This window comes from Semicossyphus pulcher, unplaced genomic scaffold, assembly GCF_022749685.1.
Source record: "Semicossyphus pulcher isolate SPU_LCO1_2020_fin unplaced genomic scaffold, fSemPul1.0.p SCAF_2, whole genome shotgun sequence".
In the NCBI taxonomy this organism is placed as follows: Eukaryota; Metazoa; Chordata; class Actinopteri; order Labriformes; family Labridae; genus Semicossyphus; species Semicossyphus pulcher.
Window position 1 is genome coordinate 33188361 of NW_027211693.1, and position 14140 is coordinate 33202500.

A 14140-nucleotide genomic window follows, 5' to 3' on the forward strand; every position below is an offset into this window, starting at 1 on the left:
TGGCAGTGTTGGGAATATTTGCCTTAGTGCATTTTTATCCACGTTTGTATTTTAAATGTTCACTTAAACAAAGTAGAGATGTTTCACTGGTGTCTGTGCAATTCGGCCTACTTGTTGCGCCCCCTTCTTTTGAAGTAGTAGCATGTCATCTAACTGGAGAATCAGTGCCACTCCTATATTTGCATGACAGCAGTGGATAAAAACGCAAATGTATCTGCGTCATTTAAAATCGTCTCTAGATGGAAACTTGACTACAGAGTCACTGCTTGTTGTTTTAGATGATTCATCCGTTGATGCTCAAATGCTACACCTAAAAGCTGAGAAAATGTAGCAGCTGTATATTGTCATAGCATGCTGTGTGTTTTTCTTTTCCTGTGTGCAACGTAACCACCACCGTCACTGCTGATGACAATAACCTTCATGAGCCACTCCACAAAAGCACGTCAGAGGAAGGTTTGAAGGACAGAAAGACAGTTTGTTTAGTGAGTACAGAAGGAATGCCTCCATTTCAGAAGGTCAATGATGAGGTTTCAAGGTAAGAGGATTGTGTAACAAGTAAAAACCCATTTAACTGACTGCACTTATAGGGACTTTGTAGTGCTTTTGCACCTAAATGGACAAAGCATTTCACAATTGGTCCCCCATTCACAAATTCACACCCTCACACAGTGATGCATCAGAGCCATGCTAGCTGCTGTTCTGTCAATCAGCAATTTGGGTTCAGTGTCAGACATTTTGTGGAGGGCCCGCTTAACCTCTAGCCCAGAATCAGAGCTTTGTCTTGTTTTATGAAAAGACATCCTGGTTGTATTTTTCAGAAGTCTCTGGGTGAGAAAAATATGTTGTCTGTGCGAACACACAAATCCTTTCTCCAGACCTCTTTTCAGATCGCAGTGCTTCATAAAATAACAGGTTCAAATGAGTCTTAGGACGCATTCACACCTAAAGTCTGTTACGAATCAAAGACCAAATTGTTACAAAGTTGCATTTTGCCTCGAGTCTGGTTTGTGTTCACACGGCAGCTTTTACCAGCTGACCAATAGCTTTGATGTGCGAGGAAACCGCTCTCTCATTGGTCAGAATTTCCACGTGGTAAAACTCCCTGAAGTAAACAAAGCAAGAGAGCACACTGATCAATCACACTCAACATGATCGCAGACTTTAATGTTTGTTGTTGAGTTTTTTTTTTTTTTACTTTTAACCAACACCGTTCCACGGTTTCATCAGTTCCTCTCCTTTAGCTTTTCACTGAACAGTTTGAACACCTCCGTGTTCTCGTGCGTTTCCACAAGCATTTGTGAAATTGTTTGGTCAGCCCATATTTCTATTTCCTCATTGCTCCCCCTCGTCTGTCCTCTACTCATCTACCCGTAAAGTACAATGCACAGTTTCATGGTTTGTTTCCTGTATTTGGTCCTACTAAGTCCATTTACGCTCTCACCAGAATCAAACCGGACCGCTGTTCGTCTGGAAACGGACCGAGACTCGTCTTTTCTAGTGGACCATGGTCCGGTTGTTTGGTCCGCACCAGAGTTTCATTCCAGCCTTCACACCACCGAAACAAACCGCACCGAGGGGACAAGCGCTCCAGGGTTCGGTTCAATCAGACTAAACAAGGCTGGTGTGAACCCGCCCTAAGAATGTACTGCCAGAGACTGCACCGTCTCTCCCTCTCATCAGTTCGGAATCGTCCCGTATAAGATGCAATCTTCTTGCTGAATAAATACAGGCAATATGACCGTGATTTCTGCGCTGTGATGAGCAGAGTGGATTCCCAAGGATCGGGAAGAATACCCAGAACTTGCCACAATGGCATTGAAGACATTGTTGCTACCGGACCGTCAGAAATATTATTGTCCGGTCCCTGTAGTCAAAAAGGTTGGCAACCTCTGGTCTAGAGTGTGATTACAATGTTGTTGACAATGTTCACTTCATTTAGGTTCATGATTTGCATCAGCCAAGACTTCAGACAGGTCAGAGTGAGTTTTATCACCACCTGACAATAAACAGGAGTGGATAACAATTCTCCTGTGATTCCAACATTTAAAATGTGTCTCTGACAGTGGAATCACTAGAACGCTTGTTTGGTATAAGGCAGGCAGTAGCGACTTGAGTGTCTGACCCCTTTTTGGCTCATTTTGCCTGCTTAGATCTGTCTGCCTCTTTCTGACCACAGGAAATGTGAACTTTTAGCAAACCTGTGTATTTGGGCGCAAACATGGCTTTCTACTGAGCTTTTACATATCCATTAAGAACACACTGCTGTTGTTAGAAAAGACTAACAACAAGAACAAAGATTATGCCCTTGAATGCAATTTACATACCCAGGATTATTTTTACAGCCGTTTCAGTTGAGCAAACATGGAGTTATAATTTGGGCAGTAATTTTCAGCTAATGTCTGCTCGGTCTCCATCCAGCAGACAATCTTGAATGCTCATTTCATTAAACTTTACTTAAATGTAACTCTTGTTGTCACTTTAGGGGAATATGAAGCTGCTAAATGCTCCACTAGGTTCACCAGCTAGTTTCTAACCTTTTCTGTATGCTGTTTGCTGTGAAGCAGATATTGAAATGTTGATTTATTTATTTATTTTGCAGAGAACAGCTGCCTGCTGCTACTGAAGATAAGTGATTGATGAGAGACAGAACACTAAACAATGGGTTGGATGATGCTGAACGTGCTGTAGCTGGGTAAACTAGCAACGACATTACAGAGTTAGCTGAACACTCTTTGTTGGTTTGTCACTAAACATACAGTCCTTTCATGGTTCTATCCATTTATCTGTTTCATTATAAATCTATTGATCAGTGCACATTTAAATCCCTGTTGTAGAATTTGAAAATCTCAATCCCCCAGTGAATTACTTGGATAAAACTAGCACATACTAGATAAAATAATATCATATCATGATAATGAATTCAAATTCCTAATATTATAAACCAACATGATTTATCAAATACATCTTGGTTTGAGTATTTCTGTAATAGTTCTCCCGTCTTGTCGATTGGGATGTTGTCTAAAGGCCTGCGTTCTGCTAATGTTCTGCAAAATAGAACACATGCTTTTTGATGATGGCCTATTTGCCTATATCAGTTGGGCATGCATTCATATTCTACAGAACCTACTGTTGAACTAGGCAATGATAGAAAACATGGATCCAATTTTTTTTTTGAAATGGATGTTAGTGTTTTGTGGAAAAAATGTCAGCGTTATAGTGACTACTAAGTTGTGTTGATTATCATGCATTTCCTGCTTGTGACAATGAAATGTCCTGCATGTTATTACTGGAGTGTCACAGGCTGTCATACTTCCCACCATACTGCAGGAAGAGAAGTAGGCCGAGCTGCACTGGCTGTAGTACCAGACTTAAGAAAATGACATAAGGACTGAGATCCTGTGCTCTGGACTTGGCCATACAGTCTGCTGTGGTGGCCGGTTTACAGAGCCCAGGACGCTAAATCCAACCTGACAAGAGCCACATCAAACTTTTACAGCCTTGTAAGTGATCCTCTGCTGCACCGGAGAGCTGTTTTATTGGACAGATTAAAATTGCATGGTTCATAGTGAAATACACACACATATAGAAAGCAGGCGTCTTGCTCCTGTCATACACCACTTTTTTCTGTCCATATTCTGATTCCAGTTTTCTATCCTGTGTTTTATTCCCTCACCTTAATTACTGCATCGCTGACGAGACAATTCCTTGGGAATTTCCCAAGAAATCCTTCTTGGGAGCGAGAAGCAGCGGAGCCATAATTAACCAGCATTAGTTCACCGGTGTGCAGGAAAAAAAGTGGGACATCAACCATGGCTACATCTGCAGATGGCCCGCTGGTTAATTATTCTGCCTTATTAGTCCGAAACACAAGGGACCATCCAAAGAATTAACTTTCTGCTTTTTTGGCTTCTGTCTGGCAATAATCCTGCATGAAGTCCTAAAAAAGGCAAACTTAAGTAAAATACTTCAATTTAAGTATTCACCTACTTCTGAAGATCTCCTCCAATCAACATTGTACAAGATTGATAGCCATGTAGAATTTCAAATATAGTAACCAGAATACAAAAGTAATACTGAAAGCCAATTGAAGTTTATACTTTTGTTTTTCTTAGCAGTATGTGGGAGGAGGCTGCATGTTGGTGGATCCATTACACCATGTATTTACTGAATCCCTGGAACTAATTCTGCATGACAAGATCTCTACACACACACACACACACACACACAGTGGTTGGCATTAAAGCAGTGAAAACATCAAAGAATCAGTCGGAGGTCTTGGTCTTATTTGCTTCGGCATGAAAAGCAATCATCAAACACATAGTTTCATAGTGAAATTATATGGAAAAGATACAGATGAATTCTTCATCTACATAATACAAATATATTGAGGATGTTCTTTTTCTACACACAAAGAGAGATTACTCATGAAAAGCAAGAGGCCTGTTGGATACGTTGGGTATGGCCTCCTAAAGCAGAGACCGTAGTTTTAAGTCTGGTGATGTAATGGAAACCAGTGAAACCCACCCTCTGTAAGAAAGGACTTCTCCGAAAGCCTTAAAAACTCACAACTTTAGCAAGTTATGACACATTGGCTGCAGTCCCGTTGAGTCTGCTCTCAGTCATGTTACTATTCCTGTTTTGAGACCAGGTTATGCATTTCCCTATGCCTAATCTTTTCAGGGATTGGTTCGTCTGCACGCAGTTATGTCTTGATTCCTCAATGTCTCTGGCACTCATTTGTGTATGAAGGGGCGGCTGTGGCTCAGTAGTAGAGTTGGTCGCTTTCAATTGGAAGGTCAGAGGTTCGATCCCTCAGGCTACATGTCGAAGTGTCCTTGGGCAAGACACTGAACCCCAAATTGCTCCCGGTGGCATAGCGAACGGGTATGAATGTGATAACTGATTGACAGTTGGGCACTTTACGTAGCAGCCTCTGCGATCAGTGTGTGAATGTGTGTGTAAATGGGTGAATGTGACATGTAGTGTAAAAGCAGCTTTGAGTGGTCGCAAGACTAGAAAAGTGCTCTATAAGTACAGTCCATTTACCATATGAACAAAGCTTAGTTATCTGGATAAGGTATGCAGATGCTAACACGGAAGGAAAAGTATATTGGTAAAGTGCTTGTATAAAAACAACATTTATTTACTTAAAACATCTGTCATCTCATTGGTTAAGCCAGCTAGTCAGTTACCTTTCAATGCACTGTGTATAAACTTAAACTTAACATTCAAGTGGTGCTTAATGCCACGACCCTAGATCTTAACTCCCTTCACTGAAAACAATGACTTACGCCAGCACAAAGTATAAAGCATTCTGCAACTGATAATGTGAAGAGAGCCCCAGCTAATGAATATCAGGGGACCTTCTTATTTCCCATGATCTTTAAGTCCTCGAGGGAAGCGTCACATCTAAAGGTTGTGACAGTTCCTGGATAAGTGCATGTTGAAGAGGCAGCTAGACAGGAACACTGTTATTTATGCCCACTCATGCCGTGCCTCACAAGATGTCTTAAAGGCTTAGATTACAAAATGCTTCCATATTTTATCTGCAGACCATCTGTTAGTAACGATTCTGAGAATAAACCCAGATTTGCCCATGAATGTGCCTCTAATCTGGGGGATATTCTTTTAAGATTGGATGAGGTTGCCCCCCCCCCCCCAAAGCATCTCCTCGCAGTAAAACTGTGCCAATTCCAAAGTAGTGATTAAGAGGGATTCTTCTCTTAATCTTTATTCAGGGAGGAAGATGAATGTCTTGGGGGGAATAACCTGTAATACTCTATTCACTTTATCTAAGTGCTGATGTGGCTCCTCCTTTTGTTTGAAAGTACAAAAAAAAGAATTTAGGACGTGTCTTACAGAATATATCAAAACCTGTCAGTCCCCGGTAACCCTTTAAAAGTCAATGTTCATTTAAGGTTTTACGAAAATGAGGTGGACACCTGAGAAGGAAATGGTGCAAAAAGACACATAACAATCAACCTATAGGACTTTAAGGGGAATACTGGTCATTTTAAACCTAGGCCAAACATTGTTGTGTTGTGTCTCAATTACAAATAGGCACACAAAGTTTTGGAAATTGCCTCAGGAGTTTGTTTCAGATGGAAGTCGCTAACGGGCTGTAATGGCTGCAACATAATCCCTGCGGGGAAACGTGTTCGTTCAAAGTGTGTTTTTGCCACTGACAGGCTCCGATTATTGTTTCAAGTATTATACAATATTGCAGAAAGCATCCCTAAAGAAATAGACCTTTTTTTTTCGGTAAGATCTTTTTCTTTACTACATCGCTCCCTTCATGGTGCCAAAGCCACGTTACTCAACGTACAAACATGCTGTCTACTGATGTCTTGATCTGTAAGTTTGTGACATTGTTTTATAAAGCCTAAAATCACTAAATCACTCTTTAAAGGTGAGGTGAGGACTCTGGAGAAACATTTTGGCTATTTAAACTTAACAGACGAACAAATTCATCCCTCCCTCCTAAAGTGGTTCCTTCCTGCTGAATTTGACAAAAAAAAGTGCCTTGGATTAGAATTGCTTACAGCTACTGAATGAAAGTGTAGCTTTACAGCTTTGTCTGATAGTACTCATGTGTCTGGACTATTTCATGGCAAGGGGACTTTGTCACTGCAATTGATTATGTGTCAAAAACTGATGAAGGTTATAATAATGTGTCCAAAGCAGACAGAGGTCCATGCTGCAACAACACAAGCCATGCTGCATTTTCAGTGAGGAAAAATAAGGGGAAAACAACAACACTCATTTACCTTTTAACCCATTAATATCATGCGTCTATCATAACTGCCCTTCCGGTATATAGCATGCACACCACTGATACTACAAATCCCAGAATGCACTGCAAGACCTGCAAGCACCTGCTGTGTGAGTTGGCATTTCTGTGCAACATAACGCATCTCACTTTGCGAAACCTCCATCTTCAGAGACGGGGCCATGTGATCACAGACATGTATGATGCAGTGAGAGCTGCGACTCAGATGCAGCAAGGTCACTTTTCCTGCTGCCTAACAATGACAAACCAGGTCTCCACTGCTGTGTTCCCAGCTGAGCATTGTGCTGATAAACTGAGCACTCTGTTGGCTGAGTTCACACAGCGAGAAATTTCAATTTGAACTGCTCAGTAATCAGTTTGCAGTTGACGTGAAAAGAGCACCTGTAAACATCTAAATGCAGCTGATAGAACTCCAGTGTGATGGCACACTCAAGGCATGTCAGGCAAGTATGACTCTGTTTCCGCTGCACAGTTACACGCTTCATCCCTGAAACGATGCCTCAACTCCGCCTACAAGCTGCCTGAGTGCTCTGCATGTTTGGAGGCACATACCTGTGAGAGCAACTTTCCTCTGTGGTGAAGATGAACAAAACCTCACACAGGAGTCATCTAAGTGATGCACACCTTCACTTCATCCTGAGAGTGTCCACAGCTCAGAACCAGACCCCAAACATCCATGAACCTGCAGCCAAGAAAAGATGTCAGGCATCTGGCTCTGGTGAATGGTCCTAAGAGCAGCGCACACTTAAAAACTTAAAAAGTCTTTTTGCCCTCTTAAAATATATGCACATTCTCACATTGCTTTTCACATGAATGATCACATTTTAAATATTCTTATTTTGTGTGATGGTGGTGTTAATGAAAATTTTGAGAGATATTATAGTTTTTTGGCTGTGATCAAACTTTTTCATTGAAAATGACTCCAATGAAACTATTGATAGTGAGGGAGACAAACAAATCAAACACATTGTTTTCATCAGAGATATTATGACAAATTATATACAGAATAAAATAAGACACATCAGCATCACTAAACTGTTCAAAAAATGTTGACCCCGTTTGACCCTCAACTTAGAACCAGCTTTCAATTTCGGGCCCCTCTCTGAATGAGTTTCACATCCCTTTAACCCTTTGCCTCACAAAGGAGCAGGAACTTCTGTCTCATGAAAGCACATCAGACTCGGATAAAAGTCGATGATGAAACATTTAATGTTCTCATGAAATCCCTTAAAGGCTTCCGCTTTGTGTCAGAATTTTTTTGTTGATCTGCTAAGGCATTTTTTGGGTGGTGTTTGTGGCCACATATGACAGCACCGCAGCACTTATTAGAGCTATGTATATAACTATAATATATAACTAATACTTCCTATATTAATAGACTGCATAATTCGCTCATGCTTCATACATGTAAACTTGCCCTAAACATAATTGAACGATTTGACAAGTGTGTCAGGCTACTCACTGAATTTAGATGCTAACACTCTTCCTAGATCTGATTGGTGCTGCAGAGTTGTGTGCTATCAGGTGGTATAATGTTGATTTGTTAATCCAATTAGCCTTCTAGAAATAACACATCCATAACGATAATAAAATGATCAATAAATAAAGCTTTAAATGACTCCTGTGTTGCTTTCATCTGTGATAAATCGGTTGTATCAGTGTTCTCTCACATGAAATTGCAGTCTTGACAGGTTAGGTTTCCAGTTGGCTGGGATCTCTACACGTGTGACAAAGCCATGTGAGAGGAATGTAAATGTCAGGATGCAGTGTGTATTTCAACCCTTTCCTGTTGCTTTTATCGGATCAAGCGGGGGGAAATGCAATCTACACATGCACTGATACAAAGTAGCTCACATGAAGGCACACGGCCCAAACTCAGTCTCACAGCAGTACACATAAAAGGATTATTTGTTTGCATGGGAAGACGAATCAGATTCAGATAAGCCGATAACTGTTGATCCTGCCCATCTCATACCCCTGATACACCACAAACACATCCACCACGTGCTGCCAGGAACATAAATGAAAGGATGAATATGGCATGCTCGTTATCTCTGGGTTTAATCATGGATGGTTAGTATCTTCCTTCCTACTCTTGTGCATCCTGTATCAGGGAAGAATCAGTGCCAGCAGGACCACATCCCTGGATAAATAATCTGTAATCAGTCCAATCTGTGGTTTAGCTCTGGTCTGTGATGCTTTCTGGGAATAGTCTTTCTCGGTTGACCTTCAGCTTCCACTCTTATACTGTTCAGGCGAGGACAGCTGACACTCTCAGCTGGGACTGCAGGTTCGCTGCTGCTTTGACAGAGGCTAAGTCCTGGCATGCTGGGAGGGGTGCTTGCTGTGGGTCAGGCCTGTGCTGTTGGTGTCTGCCTTCAGTGACTGTCTGGTGCCAAATAAAGCATCACGACAAAAAAACAAAATAACCGGCAAAAATGTTGTTTGGTTCGGTTACTTATATTAACTGTGATCATAAACACATTTTACTTTATTTTATATTCTTTTTTTAGATTGGGATGACATTTCTCTGTTAGTTTAATGTTGTGTCACCTGTTTCAGGAACTCCTTAAAAACAGCCCTGCTGTTTTATTGGCTAAGAGCTAAAGACTGTAGGCAAGTGACTCCCAAAGTGTTAGGGCTGTGCTGGTATTGCTGGTTGGCAGTGAGACATCATTTACAATAATTTACTAAAACTATTTTAATATTTCCAGTTAAATTTAAATATTAGGATGAAACACTCATTTGCGCTGCATTGCTTTGTTTATGAAATACTTAATCTAAAGCCCTATTCACACGGGACTGGTATTACTGGGGGACCTCTAGTAATTTATAATAATTGCAGAGCTCTTGTAGAAGTATAAATTCCAGCACATATGACCTACCATATTTTGGCAAACACAGAGGTCATCTGACAATATTAGTCCTGTGTGAATCGTCATCATCGTAATTTGGGGTTGAATATTTTTTTTTTTGCAATGTTTTGTTATCTCTTTTTACTGCCTCTTTCCTGGTCGAGAATTATGGAGGCTGCACAGGAAATTATAAACAAACGTTTTGACAGCACTACTCTCGCTACACAGCACGGGGACCCATTCACAGACAGAGCAAACTCAAATCTATCATGAGCCAAATCTTGAAAGACGATGAGATGGATGATATGTATGGCAACGTGCGGGAAGGAACGTTTTTCTATCTTTCTTTTTTTTAAGTTTTTTTAAGTTTTTTATGCCTTAGGGTTAGGGTTAGGTCTTGCCTTTATCGAGAGAGTTAGTGTTGGAAACTGGGGAAGAGAGTGGGGATGACAAGCGGCAAAGGGCTGAGGGCGGGAGTTGAACCCGGGGCCGCCGCATAGAGGACTGTAGCCTCTGTACATGGCCGCCGATATAACCGCTGAGCTAAACCAGCGGCCAAACAGAAGTTCCCATACCGGGAGTTGATCTAATTCATGCAGAAACACAAACACAGATCTAAAACATGCAGAAACACAAGCACTAACACACTAGTACAGGGAAGAGAGTGGGGATGACACGCGGCAAAGGGCCGAGGGCGGGAAGGAACGCTTTTCTATCTTTCTTTTTTTTTTTCTTTAGATTTTTTTTTGGCCTGTCATGTCTTTATTGAGAGAAGACAGTGGATAGTGTTGGAAACTGGGGAAGAGAGTGGGGATGAAACCCAGCAAAGGGCCGAGGGCAGGAGTTGAACCCGCCGCATCGAGGACTGTAGCCTCTGTACGTGGCCGCCAATTTAACCGCTGAGCTAAACCAGCGCCAAAACACAAGTTCCCATACTGGGAGTCGAACCCAGGCCACCTGGGTGAAAACCAGGAATCCTAACCGCTAGACCATATGGGACATTTTCTGACTTTCAACAGGCTCAATATGAACGCCTTTGGTGCTAACATTCATTACTGTATGTGGTGGCCTATTAATAGTAACATTATGCCTGTAGCGGTCCCAGCGCCACGTCTCTTCTCCTGACACCTTTGTAGTCCTTTCAGAATAAAGTCAGTCTGGTGATGCCAGAAAATGAGGAAACGCTCACCGCTACCTCTTGCATGCCTGCTTCACCTCAGGGAGATTCCTGCTCAAGCGCTGCAGGCCAAAAACACAAACCCCTAAACTCTCCATCATGCGCACTCACGCTAATGCACGCTCTCTCTAATACATGCAGAAACACAAGCACTAACACACTAGTATGGGGAAGAGAGTGGGGATGACATGCGGCAAAGGGCCGAGGGCGGGAAGGAACGCTTTTCTATCTTTCTTTAGATTTTTTTTTGGCCTTTCATGTCTTTATTGAGAGAGGACAGTGGGTAGTGTCGGAAACTGGGGAAGAGAGTGGGGATGACACGCGGCAAAGGGCCGAGGGCAGGAGTTGAACCCGCCGCATCGCGGACTGTAGCCCCTGTGCATGGCCGCCGATTTAACCGCTGAGCTAAACCAGTGCCAAAACACAAGTTCCCATACCGGGAGTCGAACCCGGGCCACCTGGGTGAAAACCAGGAATCCTAACCGCTAGACCATATGGGACATTTTCTGACTTTCAACAGGCTCAATATGAACGCCTTTGGTGCTAACATTCATTACTGTATGTGGTGGCCTATTAATAGTAACATTATGCCTGTAGCGGTCCCAGTGCCACGTCTCTTCTCCTGACACCTTTGTAGTCCTTTCAGAGTAAAGTCAGTCTGGTGATGCCAGAAGATGAGGAAACGCTCACCGCTACCTCTTACATGCCTGCTTCACTTCAGAGAGATTGCTGCTCAAGCGCTGCAGTCCAAAAACACAAACCCCCAAACTCTCCATCATGCACACTCACGCTAATACAAGCTCTCTCTAATACATGCAGAAACACAAGCACTAACACACTAGTGCGGGGAAGAGAGCGGGGATGACATGCGGCAAAGGGCCGAGGGCAGGAAGGAACGCTTTTCTATCTTTATTTTATTTATTTTTTTTGTTTAGATTTTTTTTTGGCCTTTCATGTCTTTATTGAGAGAGGACAGTGGATAGTGTTGGAAACTTGGGAAGAAAGTGGGGATGACACGCGGCAAAGGGCCGAGGGCAGGAGTTGAACCCGCGCATCGCGGACTGTAGCCTCTGTGCATGGCCACCAGTTTAACCGCTGAGCTAAACCAGCGCCAAAGCACAAGTTCCCATACCGGGAGTCGAACCCGGGCCACCTGGGTGAAAACCAGGAATCCTAACCGCTAGACCATATGGGACATTTTCTGACTTTCAACAGGCTCAATATGAACGCCTTTGGTGCTAACATTCATTACTGTATGTGGTGGCCTATTAATAGTAACATTATGCCTGTAGCGGTCCCAGTGCCACGTCTCTTCTCCTGACACCTTTGTAGTCCTTTCAGAATAAAGTCAGTCTGGTGATGCCAGAAGATGAGGAAACGCTCACCGCTACCTCTTACATGCCTGCTTCACCTCAGGGAGATTCCTGCTCAAGCGCTGCAGGCCAAGAACACAAACCCCCAAACTCTCCATCATGCGCACTCACGCTAATGCACGCTCTCTCTAATACATGCAGAAACACAGGCACTAACACACTAGTATGGGGAAGAGAGTGGGGATGACACGTGGCAAAGGGCCGAGGGCAGGGAGGAACGCTTTTCTATCTTTCTTTTTTTTTTTAGATTTTTTTTTGGCCTTTCATGTCTTTATTGAGAGAGGACAGTGGAAAGTGTTGGAAACTGGGGAAGAGAGTGGGGATGACACGCGGCAAAGGGCCGAGGGCAGGAGTTGAACCTGCGCATCGCGGACTGTAGCCTCTGTGCATGGCCGCCGATTTAACCGCTGAGCTAAACCAGCGCCAAAACACAAGTTCCCATACCGGGAGTCGAACCCGGGCCACCTGGGTGAAAACCAGGAATCCTAACCGCTAGACCATATGGGACATTTTCTGACTTTCAACAGGCTCAATATGAACGCCTTTGGTGCTAACATTCATTACTGTATGTGGTGGCCTATTAATAGTAACATTATGCCTGTAGCGGTCCCAGTGCCACGTCTCTTCTCCTGACACCTTTGTAGTCCTTTCAGAATAAAGTCAGTCTGGTGATGCCAGAAGATGAGGAAACGCTCACCGCTACCTCTTACATGCCTGCTTCACTTCAGAGAGATTCCTGCTCAAGCGCTGCAGGCCAAAAACACAAACCCCCAAACTCTCCATCATGCGCACTCACGCTAATGCACGCTCTCTCTAATACATGCAGAAACACAAGCACTAACACACTAGTGCGGGGAAGAGAGCGGGGATGACATGCGGCAAAGGGCCGAGGGCAGGAAGGAACGCTTTTCTATCTTTATTTTATTTTTTTTTTTTGTTTAGATTTTTTTTTGGCCTTTCATGTCTTTATTGAGAGAGGACAGTGGATAGTGTTGGAAACTTGGGAAGAAAGTGGGGATGACACGCGGCAAAGGGCCGAGGGCAGGAGTTGAACCCGCGCATCGCGGACTGTAGCCTCTGTGCATGGCCACCAGTTTAACCGCTGAGCTAAACCAGCGCCAAAGCACAAGTTCCCATACCGGGAGTCGAACCCGGGCCACCTGGGTGAAAACCAGGAATCCTAACCGCTAGACCATATGGGACATTTTCTGACTTTCAACAGGCTCAATATGAACGCCTTTGGTGCTAACATTCATTACTGTATGTGGTGGCCTATTAATAGTAACATTATGCCTGTAGCGGTCCCAGTGCCACGTCTCTTCTCCTGACACCTTTGTAGTCCTTTCAGAATAAAGTCAGTCTGGTGATGCCAGAAGATGAGGAAACGCTCACCGCTACCTCTTACATGCCTGCTTCACCTCAGGGAGATTCCTGCTCAAGCGCTGCAGGCCAAGAACACAAACCCCCAAACTCTCCATCATGCGCACTCACGCTAATGCACGCTCTCTCTAATACATGCAGAAACACAGGCACTAACACACTAGTATGGGGAAGAGAGTGGGGATGACACGTGGCAAAGGGCCGAGGGCAGGGAGGAACGCTTTTCTATCTTTCTTTTTTTTTTTAGATTTTTTTTTGGCCTTTCATGTCTTTATTGAGAGAGGACAGTGGAAAGTGTTGGAAACTGGGGAAGAGAGTGGGGATGACACGCGGCAAAGGGCCGAGGGCAGGAGTTGAACCTGCGCATCGCGGACTGTAGCCTCTGTGCATGGCCGCCGATTTAACCGCTGAGCTAAACCAGCGCCAAAACACAAGTTCCCATACCGGGAGTCGAACCCGGGCCACCTGGGTGAAAACCAGGAATCCTAACCGCTAGACCATATGGGACATTTTCTGACTTTCAACAGGCTCAATATGAACGCCTTTGGTGCTAACATTCATTACT

The 14140-nt window shown here is 43.5% G+C and overlaps 6 non-coding genes across 6 annotated transcripts; all 6 read right to left on the reverse strand.

Annotated features, from left to right (window-relative positions):
• Nucleotides 1-10572: 10572 nt before the first annotated feature.
• Nucleotides 10573-10644, reverse strand: trnae-uuc (transfer RNA glutamic acid (anticodon UUC)). Its single transcript has one exon. It is a non-coding gene; the product is annotated as a tRNA-Glu (tRNA).
• A 606-nt stretch (nt 10645-11250) lies between these two features.
• trnae-uuc (transfer RNA glutamic acid (anticodon UUC)) lies at nt 11251-11322 on the reverse strand. The gene has a single exon. It is a non-coding gene; the product is annotated as a tRNA-Glu (tRNA).
• A 623-nt stretch (nt 11323-11945) lies between these two features.
• Nucleotides 11946-12017, reverse strand: trnae-uuc (transfer RNA glutamic acid (anticodon UUC)). The gene has a single exon. It is a non-coding gene; the product is annotated as a tRNA-Glu (tRNA).
• A 613-nt stretch (nt 12018-12630) lies between these two features.
• On the reverse strand, nt 12631-12702 carry trnae-uuc (transfer RNA glutamic acid (anticodon UUC)). Its single transcript has one exon. It is a non-coding gene; the product is annotated as a tRNA-Glu (tRNA).
• A 623-nt stretch (nt 12703-13325) lies between these two features.
• On the reverse strand, nt 13326-13397 carry trnae-uuc (transfer RNA glutamic acid (anticodon UUC)). The gene has a single exon. It is a non-coding gene; the product is annotated as a tRNA-Glu (tRNA).
• A 613-nt stretch (nt 13398-14010) lies between these two features.
• trnae-uuc (transfer RNA glutamic acid (anticodon UUC)) lies at nt 14011-14082 on the reverse strand. The gene has a single exon. It is a non-coding gene; the product is annotated as a tRNA-Glu (tRNA).
• Nucleotides 14083-14140: the final 58 nt, after the last annotated feature.